Genomic DNA, 17,061 nt, shown 5'->3' with positions numbered 1-17,061 from the left:
ATTTTGCATGCTGTTACCAGCACAGTGCGCACTGTGTAGGTATGTGGAGAGAGGCCCATGGGGCAAAACAGACCAAAACACAGCTGGAAAAGGAAGTCTGTCTAAGGCATCCACATCCTGCTGCCTTGTTCCTTAGAGGAAAAACTTCAGATTAGCACACCTCAAATCAGCATTAATATTTGAGCTGCAAAAGCAGAAATGGTTGCATATGACAACTTTTGGAAACTTCAGTAAAGAGACAGACAGAAAAGAAATGTAACATGCACCACTATCAGCATAACAGAATTCTACTTTTAACCTCTTAAAAATGTATTTATACATCCCATACATTAGCTATGTAATGTATGCTAACAAGCCAGCAATCTTTCCCATCATATGGAATGCAGAATCATACAACCCTTTGAATTGGAAGGGACCTTTAAAGGTCACATAGAGAGTTCATAAACTGCTTGGTAAAAGCAAAGGAAGATACTTTAGGAGAGGCCTTGGGGTGAGGTATGTGAGGGCTTTCAATGCCATTACAGACTGCTATGTCCACCATCTTGTTCACAGCTGGAGCTCAAGGGCACTCACCCAATCCCATGGGCCATTAGCCCCAGACAGGCAAAAGCAAGCGCTTGTCCATACTGCAAGCAGCCAGCCTCACTCACTGCCTCAGGAGCTCATGGAGGCAGTCTCAACATCCACAAATGGGCTAGACAAATTCATCAATAACAGGTCCATAAATAAATACCAAATGGATATGATGAGGATGTAGGCTCTTACAGCCCAAACACAGTGCCTAGGAACATGGGGAGTGTGAAGAGGAAGGACTGCCACTGTTAGCTGGGCTCACATGCACACTGTAAATGGCATCTCCTGCTGGCTCTGTCAGAGCTAAGATGCTGGGCAGCCAAGATAGCCCATTAATCTGATTCACCGGGGCATTTGTCATGTTACAAATAACCTTCCGAATAAGTATGGAAAAAAGCACAAAGCCTTCCATGTAACTGTAGAAAGTATGAGAGGTAAAGAGAGCATTTGCTGTCTTGGGAGTTCGAGCAGTACTGGCCACCTCAGGAGCTCATTAATTACACCGTTAAGCCCAGTGCCCCCAGGGGCTCTCTGCAGCCAGCTAGCACTGGAGGAACATTGAGGTAGTAATATTTCAGGTAGGCTGACAGCAGAGATCACTGGCAGGGTCATTTTGCTGCTCTTCTCTCTTGCTCTAGGTGCACTAGAAAATGAATATGAGAATTCAAATGATAGCAATTCTGGAGCAGGAGAAAGAACTGAAACAGAAGAACAACACTGCAGAGCCGACAAAGAAGAAGCTCTGACGAGAAATAGTTACATGTAAGCACTTCAACGTCTTCATCAGTGATCAGAACTCTGGGAGGTACAAGCACCATTTGATAACACTGAAGGTTGGGGACCAACTGCTGAACCCCACTGCAGATGGGTTTTGTGAAGCTAAAGCTTAGACACATAGTTTAGTGGGCAACATTGGAGAAAGGAGGACAGCTGGACTAAATGACCTTAGAGGTTTGTTCCAACCTTATTGATTCTGACTCTAGGAAATGAACCAGTCTCCAAGTATAAGGTATGAGAAGGACCTACTTTCTTTGCTTGCACCCCTTTTCCTCATCACTTACCTGTATGACATTACCAGCTATACTCACCTTGAGTGCTTCCTGATCCTTTTTTGCCTATAGGTGCTTTCTCACACTAAAAAGTCTTTAGTGAGAGAGTCTTAAAGACCTGGGAATACCTGTTTTATACCTGTAATACTACAGTGGAATGAAAAGTACCATGATAATAGCAGGGTAGCAAAATCTTCAGCTACAGCAAATGAGAACAAGCTGAAATGCAGCAGCCATGGACACAGAAATGAAGGAAAAGAGCTGCTTACCTTTGGAAAGCCTCAGGTAAGCAAGGATCTCCAGACAAGATACCCTCACCTCTACTGCCAGCCCTTAAATGAAAGGGGTGGCTCCTGGCTCTATCCCTTCCAGTCACTCAGGTGCATTGAATGCACTTGTGCTCCCCTGGGTTGGCCCTGCCTTCCCACCAGGTGCTCAATCACTGCTTCAGGCCTTGACTTAGCATTTCTGCTACTATCTCATTGCTACAGTACTGTGGCATTCAAATCCCAGCTAGGACATGCATGCTTTAGTGGGCTTTGTAGCGAAAAGGAATAAGGTAGATTTGCAAAAAGAGGGTGAAGGAAATATCTTGGGCTTTTTGTCAGCTATAGGTCAATTTACTGGTGCTACCCAAAGGCAGTGAGATGCTACACCTGCAGATACTGGGCACCAGCCAAGAGCTAACTCTCTTCTCTTCTGGGTGGAGCTTTCTGGTCCCAAGAGAAGATGTGGAAGCCATAAGCAGGCAATTGCTCAAGAGGCCTATGGAAAGTAAATTCCTTACTAGTCTGTATGGGAGATTGGTAATCACAGCCTGAACCTCTGATTAATCAGCTGAGGCAAGTATGGGGTCAGCTGTGGGAGCACAGGTGAGAGTGATGTAGCTGTGCTCCCGGGAGGGGTGGAGCTTGACTCCATCCCCTCTGAGACCTCATTTAAGGGCTGACTCCCACTGGAGCAGTATCTCTTGGAGATCGCTCACCAGGGAGGACTGCCTCAGCTGCTTCAGTCAAGGCACCACCATTGGTGAGTTTTTCCTTTACTTATTCACTTATATACCTTCTGTACATTTTGTTTCCATCTGTACATTTAAAACCAATACACTAGTCTCTCAGACTTCTCTCCCTTTCGTGTCGCCCATGGAGGCATTGGTTGGTTAATCAGCAAGGCTACTGGAGCTGCAGACTCAGAAACCACCATGCAAGCCAGAAATAGGTATGGAAACAGGCTTGCTGGATTGTTGGACTCTTTTATCTGGAAAAAATAATTTAATACTCAATCATTACAGAAAAGCTCATTTTGAAATCCTATAGCCAAATCCTATGACTTAACCCAGTAATTTTCCTCTGAGCTTTTCTGGGAGGAGGGCAGAGGTTAAGCAGGGCTGTTCTCCGCTCTCTGTCACCCTGAGCTTTCTCCCCACCTCCCACTATGCTGGGCATTACGACCATGCAACTGTCTGCTTATACAGACAGCCTGACCTACCCTGGGTTTAAATTCTTCTGTTTTCTATGGCTTTTACAATACTGATAATATAAAACCCTGGAAAAAAATAATAAAATAAAATAAAAATCTCATTAGTGTAACACTGAAATGAAACAACTGTGCAAAATAAATACACAAATAAATAAAAATGGGAGGCAAAGAAACAAAAAATGCCACCTTAGCTTTACAGTCTATCTCCATAAAGAGCACTGGTGCACCTTGCCTCCAATAGTCTTCACCTCAAGCATGCACGGTAGGGAATTTACCAAGATGCCACTGCTGTACAGACTCTGCAGTCCTCACACTAGGACCCAGCTACTCCTTTTGCTCATCCCTTAGAAATCTGATGTTCTCCCAAGGGTAGGCAGCTGTGTGTGCATTTGCAGCTCTGTCACAGGGAATCAGAGCCCCTGCTGCGTGCTGCTGGTACAATTGCCTGGGGCAGGCAGGGAACATTGCTGCATGCCTTCCCCCACAGCACCTTTCAAAAGGCTTACTATGAACTGCCATGGGTAGTCAACATTATAAAACCCCTCCACATCTGGGGCACAGAGGGAAGAGGAGGAAGATGACAGGATAATGAGGGAGAATTGCAGGAACAGAACTGTAAGGTGGCACAGTAGTTTCTCACTCCAGTGCCATAGGGGAGCAGAAGCTACTGTGCTACTCTGGGCAAAGGAGAGCCATTTGCTGACTAAAGGGAGCATCATGTCCTGGGCAGAGATATGCAGCTCCTCCACTATGGGTTGGACAAGGACCATGGTTGGCAGGGCAGTAGCAGTATATCTGTCATCCTTGTATGCTCATCCAATGGCACAGTATCCTCAAGCAAACAGCCTCGCCTTCCCTCCCCCAATGTGGTTTGGTTTTAGTGTTTGGGTTTTTTTTGTTATTTGTTTTTGAATGGCAGTAATCTCAGGCATTTGTCCCAGGAGCAGTAGTTAATCACAGATTTGCAGGGGTTGGAAGGGATCTCAAGAGATCATAGAGTCTGATCCCCCTGCTAAAGCAGGTACCCTACAATAGGTCACACAGGTAGGCATCCAGACAGGTCTTGAATACTTCCACAGAAGGAGACTCCACAGCTTCTCTGGGCAATCTGTGCCAGTGCTCTATCACCCTTACCTTAAAGAAGTTGTTATGCAAACTTCCTGTGTTCTAGTTTTAGGCCACTACTCCCTGTCCTACCACTACACACCACCAAGAAGATCCTGGCCTCATCCATTTGCCTCCCATCTCCCTTCAGATACTTATAAAGGTTTACCAGATTCCCCCTCAGTCTTCTTTTCTTTTTTCTTTTCCTCAGGCTGAACAGACCCAGATTACTTAGCCTTCATACAGGAGATGCTCCAGGGCCTTAATCATCTTTGTAGCCCTCCACTGGACTCCTTCCAGGAGATTCCTGATCTCTGATTCCTCTACTTCTGCTGACAACACTATTTCTGATACAAGCTGGGATGACAGTAGCTTCCTTGGCCATCCAGTCTGAATGTGAGCCAGCAGCATACAAGCAACAGCCAACACCTCCGGGTCCATTTTCTCCACACAGTCTTCCAGTCACTCTGCCCCAAGCCTGTAGTGTTTCCTGGGGACAAAGAGCAGGATCTGGCACTTGGTCTTGTTGAACTTCATCCCAATGACCTCCATCCAATGATTCAGACTGTCCTCTGTAGGGCCTCACTGACCTCAGGCAGGCTGACACTTTCTCCCACCTTGGTGTCATCTGCAGACTTACTGACTGTGCATTCAATGCCCTCATCCACGTAATTAATAAAGATACTGAGCACTACTAACCCCTGGGGAACACCACTCATGATCAGTCACCAGTTGGATGTGACTCCATTTACTACCGTTCTTTGGGCCCAGCCCTTCCGTCAGTTCTTTACCCAGGAATGACTGTATCTGTTCAAGTCATGGGTTGCCAGCTTCTCCAGGAGAATACTGTGTGAGATAGTGTTGATGGTTTTGATGAAATCTAGGTAGACTACAACAACAGCCTTTCCCTCATCCACCAGACAGGTCACTTGTTCATAGAAGGAGATCAGGTTGGTCAAACAGGAGCTGCCTTTCACAAACCCACGCTGGCTAGGTCTGATCCCTTGGGTGTCTCACACATGCCACATGATCCCCCTCAAGATGATCTGCTCCATAAGCTTTCTGGCACCAACGTCATGACGACAGGCCTGTAGTTTCCAGGATCCTCTTTACTATCGTTCTTGTAGATGGAAATACATTGGCAAGCCTCCAACCCTCTGAGACTTCTCTGGTAAACCAGGAATGCTGATAGATAGTGGAAAACAGCTTGGCTATCACCTCCAGAAGCTTCCTCAGCACTCTCAGGTGGATCCCATCTAGCCCTAAGGACTTGTAGTCCAGGTGGAAGTAGGTCTCTGCTTCCATCTGAATCACAGAGGGTTTATTCTGCTCCCCATCCAAGACTTCCAGGTCAGGGTACTTTGAGGATAACTGGTCTGACTTTTGAAGGCAGATATAAAGAAGGCTCAGCCTTTTCCTCATCCTCAGTTGCATCCAATAAGGGATGAAGATTCTCTTCATTCCTCTTACTATTAATATATTTGTTAAAAATATTTGTTATTCTCTGTTACCCCAATGGCCAAGTTAAGTTCAAGCTGGGCTTTTGCCTTTCTAATTTTCTCCCTGCAAATCCTAACAACCTCTTTGTACTCTTCTTGAGTTGCCTGTCCCTTTTTCAATAGAAGGAAGATTCATTTTTTCCTCTTAGAACCTCATGAAAAGCTCCCTGTTCATCCACATCGGTCTTCATCCTCACCAGCTCATCCTGTGGCATAGGGGATAGCCTGCTACTGTGCCTTTAAGACTAACTTCTTGAGGAGCAACCAGTCTCCCTGGATTCCTTTATCCTTCAGGACTGAATGCCAAGGAACATTCCTTACTAGCATCCATGGATTTGTGTGCACTGGTTTTGGCAAGATACTAACGAGATCCACCTCAACCAATAGAAAATCTTCCTTTACCCAGACTCTTTTACACTCCATGGTCTGGGATTCCTATCCCAGGTGGATAGGCCCTTTTTCCACATTTCATGGACCTTCTTTCCTCTTAAGTTTGTCCACAAGTTCCTTGCTTATCCATGCAGGCCACTTTCCAGCTTTTCCCAATTTCTTCCTCTTAGGGATGCGCTGATCTTGAGCTTGGAAGAAGTGGTGTTTAAGCACCAACCATTTCTCATGAGCCCCATTTACCTTCTACCACTCTAGCCCATGGCTAAGTAGGTCTTTGAAGAAATCAAAGATGGTTTTTCTGAAGTCCAGTGTAGCAATTCTACTTATTGCATTGCTTCTTCTGTGCAAGATTTTGAACACCATCTAGTGATCACTGCATCCCAAGCTTCCCCCAGCCATCTCATCCCTGACCAGCCCTTCCTTGTTAGTAAAAACAAGGTCAAGTAGCACACCTGTCTTTGTTGGCCCTTCCACCACCTGCACCAGAAAGTTATCATTCACACACTGGCTGTGTGCTTATCCAGCAAATATCAGGATGGTTGAAGACCCCCATGAGAACCAAGGCTGGGGAACATGAGGATAGTTCCAGCTATTTGTAGAAGACCTCATCTACTTCCACCTCCTGATCAGGTGGCTTGTAGTACACACCAACAGTGTCACCTATGTTAGCCCACTCCTTACTTCTTACCCTCTGCTTAACAACTGCTTATCTTCTGCCTAATGAAGAACAGCAAGCCAAAGAAAATATGTGGGCTGAAACGCATAAAAACTCTCATTGAACCCAGCATTAGAATGACTCACCCTGAGAGAGTGTGAGGACAGAGCTGCAGAGGGAACATAAATCTTTTGGATAAGGAGGAGCACCTGAAAGTGGAGTTTTCATTAAAATACAACATACTTCCTATTTTCTATTCAACACTCTATTTTCCTTGGGCACTCTGGGTCTCTACAGGCCCTGATAGCCTCTGGGCAGAGGCAAAGGCAGTGGCTTTCCTTGCACTGTGTTGCAATTACCAATTTTTTAAAGCTACCTCATAGGCTAACTAATATCCAGTGGCTGTTAGATGTGTCAGAGCCAGGTGTCAAACTCCATCAAGTACTTCCTGACTGCTAACCTCTTTGCTTTTTGTCCCTCACAGTCGCCTCCCTGCCCTACTGCACTCAGTATGGCAAGTGAGACAGCCTGGTAGAGCCCTGTGTAGCTCTGGAGTACTACTCCTGACACTGATTGATACGTTCTATTTAACTGCATCCAAGAGCACCACAGAGAGGTGGCAAAAGCAATAACAGAGATGGAAATAATGTTCTGTAGGCCAAGCAAAGGCCTGAGGGAGGCAAGGAAGGTGGTTTTTAAGCCCACGTGGTTATTGTATTATATTATTATACTGTAGAATAATTTTCAAATATACTTAATTGTTAACCCATCCATCAGTACCAATGAACTGGTGATGTAGGATCAGAAATTGTCATCCTCTGAAAAATAACTCTTCCGATCAAGTGTGATGTCGAGACAGAAGGTGATCTCTGAGAAGGAAGATCTGGCCCCCTGAACTTCATTCTGGCTGTTACACAGATGTTTCCAATACATGCCAACTCACTCAGACAAGGGGTTGGCACAAGTCTCCTCTGTGGGCTCTTTTCCTGTGATCACAATGCCCATCTCCCCATGCAGCCTGCTTGTTCTCTGAAGACCATATAAGCCTAGAAAACCCCCAAAACAAGCACAGTAGGCAAAGGTACAGCCACGAGCAGCCCAACTGTGAGAAAAGGGCCAGTAGAAAGGGCAGGTCACTGCCCTCCCCAGAGCACTTAGGGCTCCCATGCCCTGGTCCCAGGTCTCGTAGCCACACCTCTCAAGGATTTTTCTACATACTCAGGAGGAAATACCTAGTTGTTGTAGTCAAAATCTCATAGGATGGTGCTTCTGGAGCACAGTTTTTCTCTGGGCAACAATATTCATTTTTGCTCATGCTGTGAGGGATCAATACCAGCTCTACATTTTGTGTCAACTATGTACTTAATAACCTGGCTGCTGCAGAGTAGGTTGAAGGGAGAGAGGTGAGCTAAGATAGCTTCCCTTCTCTGACAATGACTTACCTGGGTGGAGAGATCTCTTTTCCATTGAGAAGTCTGACTCAGAGCTTTTTCATGCAAATCACATTCATTTCTGAAAACAACAACAACAACAATGTTTGGCTTCAGAGGTGCTAATGAAAAAGACAGGCAAACCCCAAACCATGCATATTCCTCAGTGAATACAATTTTTGTTAGTGAAAACCTAAAACTGATAAGCCAGCACTGATGCTGACATGAAAAAGTTTCTTCTTTCCTTTCTGGCCATGTCCTTTTATCCTCTAACTCAGAAAAATGGGGTGTAATATGCCTCTTGCTCTCCAAAGACCTGAATAAATTCAAGCAGACAGATGTATAATGAGGTTTATTTAACAGACCCTTTTATACTGCAGATGTTTCCACAGACAAGCATGGACGTGGAATCCATCAGTTTCACAGGAAGCTCTTAATGCCCACTTGAATTTAAAATACACTCTTAAGAACAAATTGCATTGTGTTTTAATAGCTGTGGGTGACTTTGGAGGTTGTGAACACAAGGAGACGAGTGGATGTATTAGCGTCAGGCATTAATTCCCATTTTAAGTTCTAGCAGTGTGCAGCAGTCCTTGAATTGTCACGGTGCAGCCACTGCTTTTCTGATCTTGAGAAGGCCTTTTCTGACCAGCAACCAGCAATTGTAGCAAATTCTATTGCAGTTTCATTAGTCAAACAAACTACCCACTGGAGACCACTGTTTTCACTGACAGCATGCTAACCCGTTTGGTCAAATCCCACGCGTAATGCCAACAGAGGTTTAAATGATCGTTCAAAGTTTAAGCCAAAGCTTATTTGTACCCTCTCAGGATTACCTTTGTAGAGGCCAAATTTCATAGTGGTGAGAGGGGAGAGAGGAAATAGATATCCAGCACAACTAAACACAATTAATTTGGTCAGCTAACTCATCCATGAATTGCTTTGGTTGAAAGAATTCTGATGGAATCCTTTTACTTACAAAACCACTGATTCTCTTTCCTCAATGCCTATAATGAAAGACATATAAAAAAGCACTCCTGACTTCATCTGCATGTCCACATGCCTTCCAGTATGGTGGGAGATGCATGTGAGCAATTCCTTATGGCAGCTTTCACACAGTTCTCAGGCACAAAAGCAACCTGAAGGCAACCACGTAGCCCAAGAGTCATGGTCTCTCCTTGTGCGGAGGGTCACTTCATCCATTTATCTCAGCACTGGCTGAAAATCCACTCTGTTTGTATCCTAGAGAAATGTTGCCTAGCCACTCATTTCCAGGCTGCTGCCTGAGAGCATAGCAGGGCTCTCTTATTTCAGTTGGATGACATGTTTTTAGGAGAAATTTCTCTGCCAGCCTGCATTTATCACCCTTCTGTTACATGATACACAGTCCTTTCAGCATTACACAGTCAGTGCTAATTTAATCTTCATTGCAAACCTTTATATCTAAATCACTCACACCCCTCTTTTGAACAATACAAATGAATTTCAAACCAGGTGTTGCAGAATAAGAATTATTATTACCTGGACAGCTTGTGTTTGGGAGAATACTTCATTATCACTTTAGCTTCTTTGTACCCCCAAGACAAAGAATGGAGAGGTCAGGCTATCCCAGTGTCCTTTAAGAGATGTCAGAGGCAAAGATTTTGCTGAGCTGTCCTTACTCAGGCTCATGGCAGCAGGTTGCTAGGATAAAATATTTCACTTTACCTTTCTGGTGTACACAGGCAATGGTCTGGGAAGGATAAAAAATGCTTCAGGGGACTTTTTTCTTTACACCAAACTTGTCAGAAATGATGTTCTTTGAAGAAAACAGGATAGCCTTGATTGGATATTGACTCCTATTTTACAGCTGTGCAGGGTAGTGATTTCTACCTGCATGTTGTCACATGCAAAAAGAAAAACCACCCAAAACTAAAAGTTATCACAAGGGTCTGTTAACTCCCTGTGACTGAGGAACTGTTTTTTGTGCTGTGCTGCCATAGCGACTGCCTCTGCACTGTCAGAATTGAAGGAGAATGGACTTCACCTTGACAAAGGCAGCTTGAATCTACTGATGCTGTGAAAGCTTCTCTGAGTATCCCTATTTCTGCATCAGGCTGCCTTCATGCATGGTCTCAGTCTGTCAGTGTTGCTTGACATTGGAGCCTGGAGAAGAGTGCTGACATCAGCCGCACAGAAAGCAATAGTGTAAGTAATGCACACAGGCATCTGTTCCATTTCGTTGCTTGTCTCAGGAGAGAGGATTCTTGAAAGTCTAGAATATGCTGTCTATGAGTTCAGCATGATTGCAAGCACCATAGGAAGCTCCTGAAAAAGAAAAATATCATCATTTTAATAGAAGACTAATGTGGTTGTTGAAGCAAGAGGGGGGACCTCATCTGTCCTTAAACCATAATGGTCACAGAATGTGAGACTCATGTTTCTCTAATTACTTCTTACTACTAAGGCACTTCAGTGCACTAATCTCTGCAAATAGCCATCCCATTGTAGCTTCTCCCTAGGTATCCACTAACCCAGCCTCCCACTCCCATGCTGGAAGAAGTGGCTGCCACTGACTGCTGAATTATAGGCTCTGGCATTCCCAGGATGACATTTCACAACAACAAAAATACTAACAAACAAACATACAAAAGAAAAACAACTGAGAAAGCATCAGAGGGGAATAGGATGTATTTTCCTTCCAACAGCCGTACATCTACACAGCATGATGACCTCTAAGACACCATGAGCAGGAGACGGTGCCAACACACAGCCATGTGCCACCTACCACTTCTCATGGAACTCATTGCAAGCAGGATCCCCTCCAGTTACCTAGCAGTATCACCAGCCCAGGTATTTGAGCCACAGTTTAATTTTAGCAGCTGCTGGCAATCAGGTGGCATGTGCAGTTGCACACTCTCCATGCTAATATCACATAATGTTAGCCAATCCTTCCTTTCACTTTCCAAATTGCAGATGAAGTAAACTAATAAAGGAAAGCTTCAAGTATGAGAGCTGAGTTTGCCCCACTGCTTCAGTCCTGTGCCATGTCTCAGGCTCTGATTCCAGAGACAGTGGCAAGCCCAAGCCAAGCAGGGCTGGTCGCTTGTCCTGTGTGTTTATATGCTTCTATCTCCATGCAATTTTCTCCACTGAGTCTGTGCAACAGCTTACGGGGACACACAATCAAAAGGATCACATAACTAATCCAGTTGAAAAATAACCCTAACAAAATATACTGTAAGAGTTATTTAAAATAATGTATCAATTCTATGTAAATATCAGGCGTGCCTACTTACATATTATGTCATATATGGTTGGGTTATACATGCTTTTATGCATATAAACTTTTTATATATCTGCTGCAAAATATCAAAACTTGTCGTTTCTAGTTCAGATGAGTTTGTTGCTGTGGTTCACCTTCTGGTGAAGTACAACAACAAAACCCCACTTCACAGAGACTTTGCCATGCATTCAGCTGTTCTATTTTTCATAGAATCACAAAATCATTAAGGTAGGAAAAGACCTCTAAGATCACTCAGTCCAACCATCAGCCCACCCCCACCATGCCCACTGCCCACATCCCTCAGTGCCACATCCACACGGCTCTTGAACACCTCCATGGACGGTGACTGCACCACTCCACTGGGCAGCCTGTGCCACTGCAGCACCGCTCTTGCTGAGAAGAAATTTCTCTTAATATCCAACCTGATTTAATGCAATGAGCATAAAATCTGGGCAACAGCAATAATGGTCCCCCAGATGATCAGCCTTTTGACCCTCCATCATCTGCCTGGTCTGCAACCTAATGATGAGAGGAACAACCAGGCCAGGGTGCGTGCCCTGCTCTCAGCTGCAGCCCTGCCTGGAGCAATCTGCCTCTCCTCTCAGGGCTTCCATGGCATGGCACTCACACACCACACTGTGTGGCAGTGAAACGAAAACGACTCTTTAATAAAAAAGGCCCTGCTTTTGAAGCCAGAGGTAAAAAAGCTCATAAATCTTTAGAAACAGCTCATTAGGAAGCTGGAATTAAGGACAAGTGAGTAGGAATTTTAAAGATGACATCCTAATTTTTTAGTTTAAGTTATTGGTAGTGCAATCTTCTATTAATTTCCTTCTAATTTGTGTATGGACTTAAGAGAAAATACAGTCCCCATCCATCTTGTCAGACACATACATTCAGGATTTTAACAGCAAGCCCAAGGTTAGTGCAGAGGAAGCTGCAGAAGGACCCCACTGCCATGGGAAGTCTGAGCAAATCCTCATGGCCTCACAGTTTCTTTTCTCTTCATCACCTCAGCCGAACAGCTTCAGTAACACCACTGAAGATGTCAGAGAACAAATCAGTTTTGAGAAGAGAGTGCTGCTGATGTGCACCGCATCACATGCGAAGGGGGGGATGGCACTCCTTCCTGCAGCACTTACGCTGCTGTCAGTGCCACCCTCTGACACTTTGCCCCAGGGTAAGGGGGAAGTGCTGGGATTCTGAACTTCATCCAAATAACTGTCCTATCACTAGTTCAGCACAATGACTGGGAAATATTAGAAACCATCAGAGTGGCAGGAGGGCTGTGAGGAAGAAAAGGACCTTGGGGATTTGTTTGATGCTTGGCTCAAGGTGAGTAAGTAGAGTGCCCAGGTGGCCAAGGCAGCCTACAGCATCCTGGCTTGTATCAGCAGTAGTGCAACCAGTAGGAGCAGGAAGGTGATTGTTCCTCTGTACTCAGCTCTGCTAAGCCGCAGAGTGTTGTATTCAATTTTGGGCCTCTCACTGCATGAAAGACATCAAGGACCTGGAGCATGGCCAGAGAAGAGCAACAAAGCTGTGAAGAGTCTGGAGAACAACTCATGGGGAGTGGCTGAGGGAGCTGGGGTTGTTCAGCCTGGAGAAGAAGAGGCCCATGGGAGACCTTACCACTCTCTACACCTACCCGTAGCATGGTGGAGGTCATTCTCTTCTCCCAGGCAACAGTGATAGGATGAGAGGTAATGGTCTCAAGCTGCTCGAGGGGAGATTTGGATTGGATGTTAGGAACAATTTCTTCTCAGCAAGAGCGGTGAGACAGTGGCACAGGCTGCCACTTCTGCTTCTATGATCTCTAGGTGTGTCATTGCAGAAAACCACAGCACTCTTTTAGATAGGAGGAGTGTAATTTTCACAGTTGCAGAAGGGCTGGGTAGAACATAATCACTACCAGCTGATCCAGTGCATTTGTTACCCAGTACTCTGGGAGATGGTATTGGTCTGAAGGGTTGAAGGTGAAAGCTCAGCACCCACAAACACCAGGTGCAGATGGTGTGAGGAGGAAGAGGAGTAATGCAGTTCACATGGAGATGTGCAAGCAGCAAACCTCAGGAGAGGTCAGGCCCAGCACTGTAAGTGGGCAGCTCTCTTCTGCTGGGCTTTGTGACAAAGCTGTGAAGCAGCATGAAAAAATAAAAATCCAGTAAAAATGGATTTGTACTTTCAAGAGCAGTTGTAACAGACTCCCTGCAAGGTCAGGCCAGAGGCCCTGAGAGTGTTTTTGTCACTATAGTCCTTGCCTTCAGGAAGCTTTGTAACAAAACCAAGCATCTTTGTCATAGGGAAAGAAAAAAACTGTGATGTGATGCTGGCCGCATGTGCCAAGGCTCACCATTGTTAATGACTTCCTTACTTTCAACGTGATACATCTCTTTTGCTTGCTTTCCAGCCTTCTTGTGTTCCTTTATGCATTTGCACGTCACCTTACCGCATTTCTCTGGGCTTTGTTCTAATGTGAAATATGACCGGGTTACGTGCAAAGCATTGGCACACATTCATCATTGCCTTTTTCCCAGATTTAATTTTCTTGTCTGCATTGTTCACGTTTCTTGGCTGGCAGCACCCTTACCAGTACCTTTAGTCTACAAACACCCACTGATTCCCCCGAGACTTGGACCACATGGAACTTCCCCCATCAGACCGTCAAACACCCACAGCAGTGACACTTTCCCTGCTCCTTGCCTCGGTGTGCACACAAGCCACCCTTGTTAGCGTTTTCTTCTGAGAGCAGCCCTATCTTGGCCCAGTGGCTTTGAGAACTGGGTCTGCAACAGCCCAGGGGTAAAGCAGCCCTCAGGGCAGAGTCCTGAGTGCAAGGCAGAGCAAAGGCCCTGGAAGTTGAGCTGTGGTGCTGCCTGTGTGGGCACACTGGGACACACTTGTCTTAGTGAGGGTGAGTCAGCCACACTACACAGGACTATAAGGACCTTCTCCTTTTAGCAGGATCCCATCTCTCACAGGGAGGACACAGGCTACCACACTGGTGGGTGACATAGCCCACACAGCTCCAGAGTGGCAGAGGCCAGACTGCAGCGGGGGCAACACCATCAGACAGCATAAGATGCCAGTGAGGGCAGAATGTTGGGTCCCATTGCTTTGGAAATGCCCCACACTACCCACACAGAGAGTTCAGCTCTACCATGTATGTATATATTGCCTTCTTATAACTTCAGGATGTGTCCTCTCAATTCAGAGCATCATCAAATTTTTATAGAGTGCTGCTTCTGTTTGCCGTGTTTTAATTCATTGTCAGAGTGACATCAGCTGGGAGAAGCTGGTACTGGAACAGAGCCGCATTTCAAAGAAGGTTATATCCAACCAAAACCAAATTGTTCCCTGGTTCCAAAGCAGAACATCTCAGTTCTTCCAACATCCAAAAATCCTGGGCAAATTATAACTTCTTTTAATCTGAAAGCAACCGATGACTTCCCGCTTCAGAAGAGTTACCCAGATTAATACCAAATGAAGGACTTCAATTATTCACGCGAACCATGAATTCTTTATAAATCAAATTAGCAAGAGAAAACTAGAGAGAAAGAGTGAAGCACACATCGGTGGAAGGACAGAGTTGGGTTTTTCACTGTCAGTCATATGGAAACGAATCTTCAGCGCCTGCTCTCAGGAGGTTGGAGCTGGCGATGGCCATACCGTAGGGACAGCTGCTCGGCACAATGTTCTTCATTTTTGGTCATTGCATTTTAATATTTGAAGACTACCTGTTTCTGATTACAAGACAAGGCGGCTGCAACACAGTGCTACGTGATTCAGCACATGTTTCTAATAATGGCTGTTTCTGACTGGCAACAGATATTACATGCAAGAGTGTAGTGTATTTCATATGATCTTGGCATAGATCAGGATCGCATTTCTTTCTGAAAGATATTAACAATGGCTGTGAAGTAAATTACCTTGGATAATTCTGGCATTCACAGATGAGTGGAAAACACACCAAGATTTTCTTTGGAAAGAAAGCATACATACCTCATGTTCAAATACGTGATCGTTGAGGTTGTAGAAATCCTCCTCCGAGAGGAAGATGGGTAAAGAAAGCCTTGGAGACTCAAAATCCATGTTGAAAGATTTGGTTATTTCTTGTAGCAGGAGACTGTGATCTTTATGGATTTTTTTCTGCTGAAGAACTGCATGGGTGCAGTTGAGCTCGACTTTTGGGAAAAGAAGCTGCATGAATTCTTACTTAGTAATACCTGTGGTGTGTGCTACTCTCTAATCTACTACGGATTTATTGAACCACCACAGCACTGACAGAAGGACTTTGGATTATGTTTGTTTAGTGACTGAAGTTGTGCAGTCCCAGCAAGTGATGGGCATTTTCAGTGCCTAAGGTAAGTCTTGCAGAAGGAAATTGACACTGTCTGCCACACAGAAAGCTGAATCCCCTAAAGGTCACAGGAAACAAAGCTTTCTAGACACAAGCTAATTTAAGAAATAGCCATGAAAAATTGGCCTGCACACAGCAAGTCTTTTGGGAGAAGGGAGAAAGCTGAGATTCCCAGAAGAACATCACTCCTAGGCTTTCCTTGGCAACAACACCCTTTGGTACAGAGACAGGTGCTGAGCTAGTGTGTTCCCTGGGACTACTGTCAGGAAATGGAGTTATTTTGTCTTTAGCTCATCCGTTTCATTAAAGGAGTTTCAAGGTGATATCGTGAAAGGGAAGGAACCAAGCGCTCAGGGGAGTAAACATCTCCAGTAATTCTCAAACAATTAATGGGTTAGATTGAGCTGAAGTTTGCTTGTTTCTCAGCAGCAAGCAGCATCTGGCCAAACTTCAGTTCTGTTGCTGGTTGAAAGAAAAAGTAGTAGCTCAAGCCACAGAAAACTACTGGAAAAGCAAAGAGCATTGCTCCCCTGATACAACTTGAGGCCATTCCCTCTCACCACTGTTACACAGGAGAAGAGGCTGACCCTCACCTCACCACAGCCTCCATCCAAGTGGTTGTAGTGAGCAATAAGGTCTCCCCTGAGCCTCCTCTTCTCTGGATTGAACAATCCCAGCTCCCTCAGCTGCTCCCCATCAGACTTGTGCTTCAGACCCTCCACAGCTTCATTGCCCTTCTCTGGACATGCTCCAGGGCCTCTGTGTCTTATGCTGAGGGGCCCAAAACACAGTTCCTGTGAAGCCCAATGCTTTGGCATGCCTTAGGACAGAGAATGTACTTCACTGGGGGAGGGGGGGTGGTTTGTTGTTCTTCTGGTAGCATTACACAAACACCTAAAGTACAACTGTTTCTAATACTTACCTCCTCCTTTCACTACTTTTTATTCAGTAACAGCATAAATACGTTGCTCACACTTGTGACTGTTATTTCATTATCTTCAAATTCTTCCCTTTCACGGATAGCTGCGGTTCTCATAGAAGAACATACTTGGACGCTGCGTGTCACAAATCCCAAACACAACAATCAGACCCTCTGTTCTTTGAGATCACATCACAGATTACTTTCTCAAAAGAAGTTACACAGCCTCAAGTCAAATACATTGCAGAAGCCGTAATATCACATTGCTAGATAAGCAACACAACAACATGCGTGATTTTGAAGAACAAACTAAAATCCCCATTGCAATTGGTGTATAT

Source organism: Excalfactoria chinensis, chromosome 1 (assembly GCF_039878825.1).
Source record: "Excalfactoria chinensis isolate bCotChi1 chromosome 1, bCotChi1.hap2, whole genome shotgun sequence".
In the NCBI taxonomy this organism is placed as follows: domain Eukaryota; kingdom Metazoa; phylum Chordata; class Aves; order Galliformes; family Phasianidae; genus Excalfactoria; species Excalfactoria chinensis.
Note: the sequence above shows the minus strand (reverse complement) of the source record.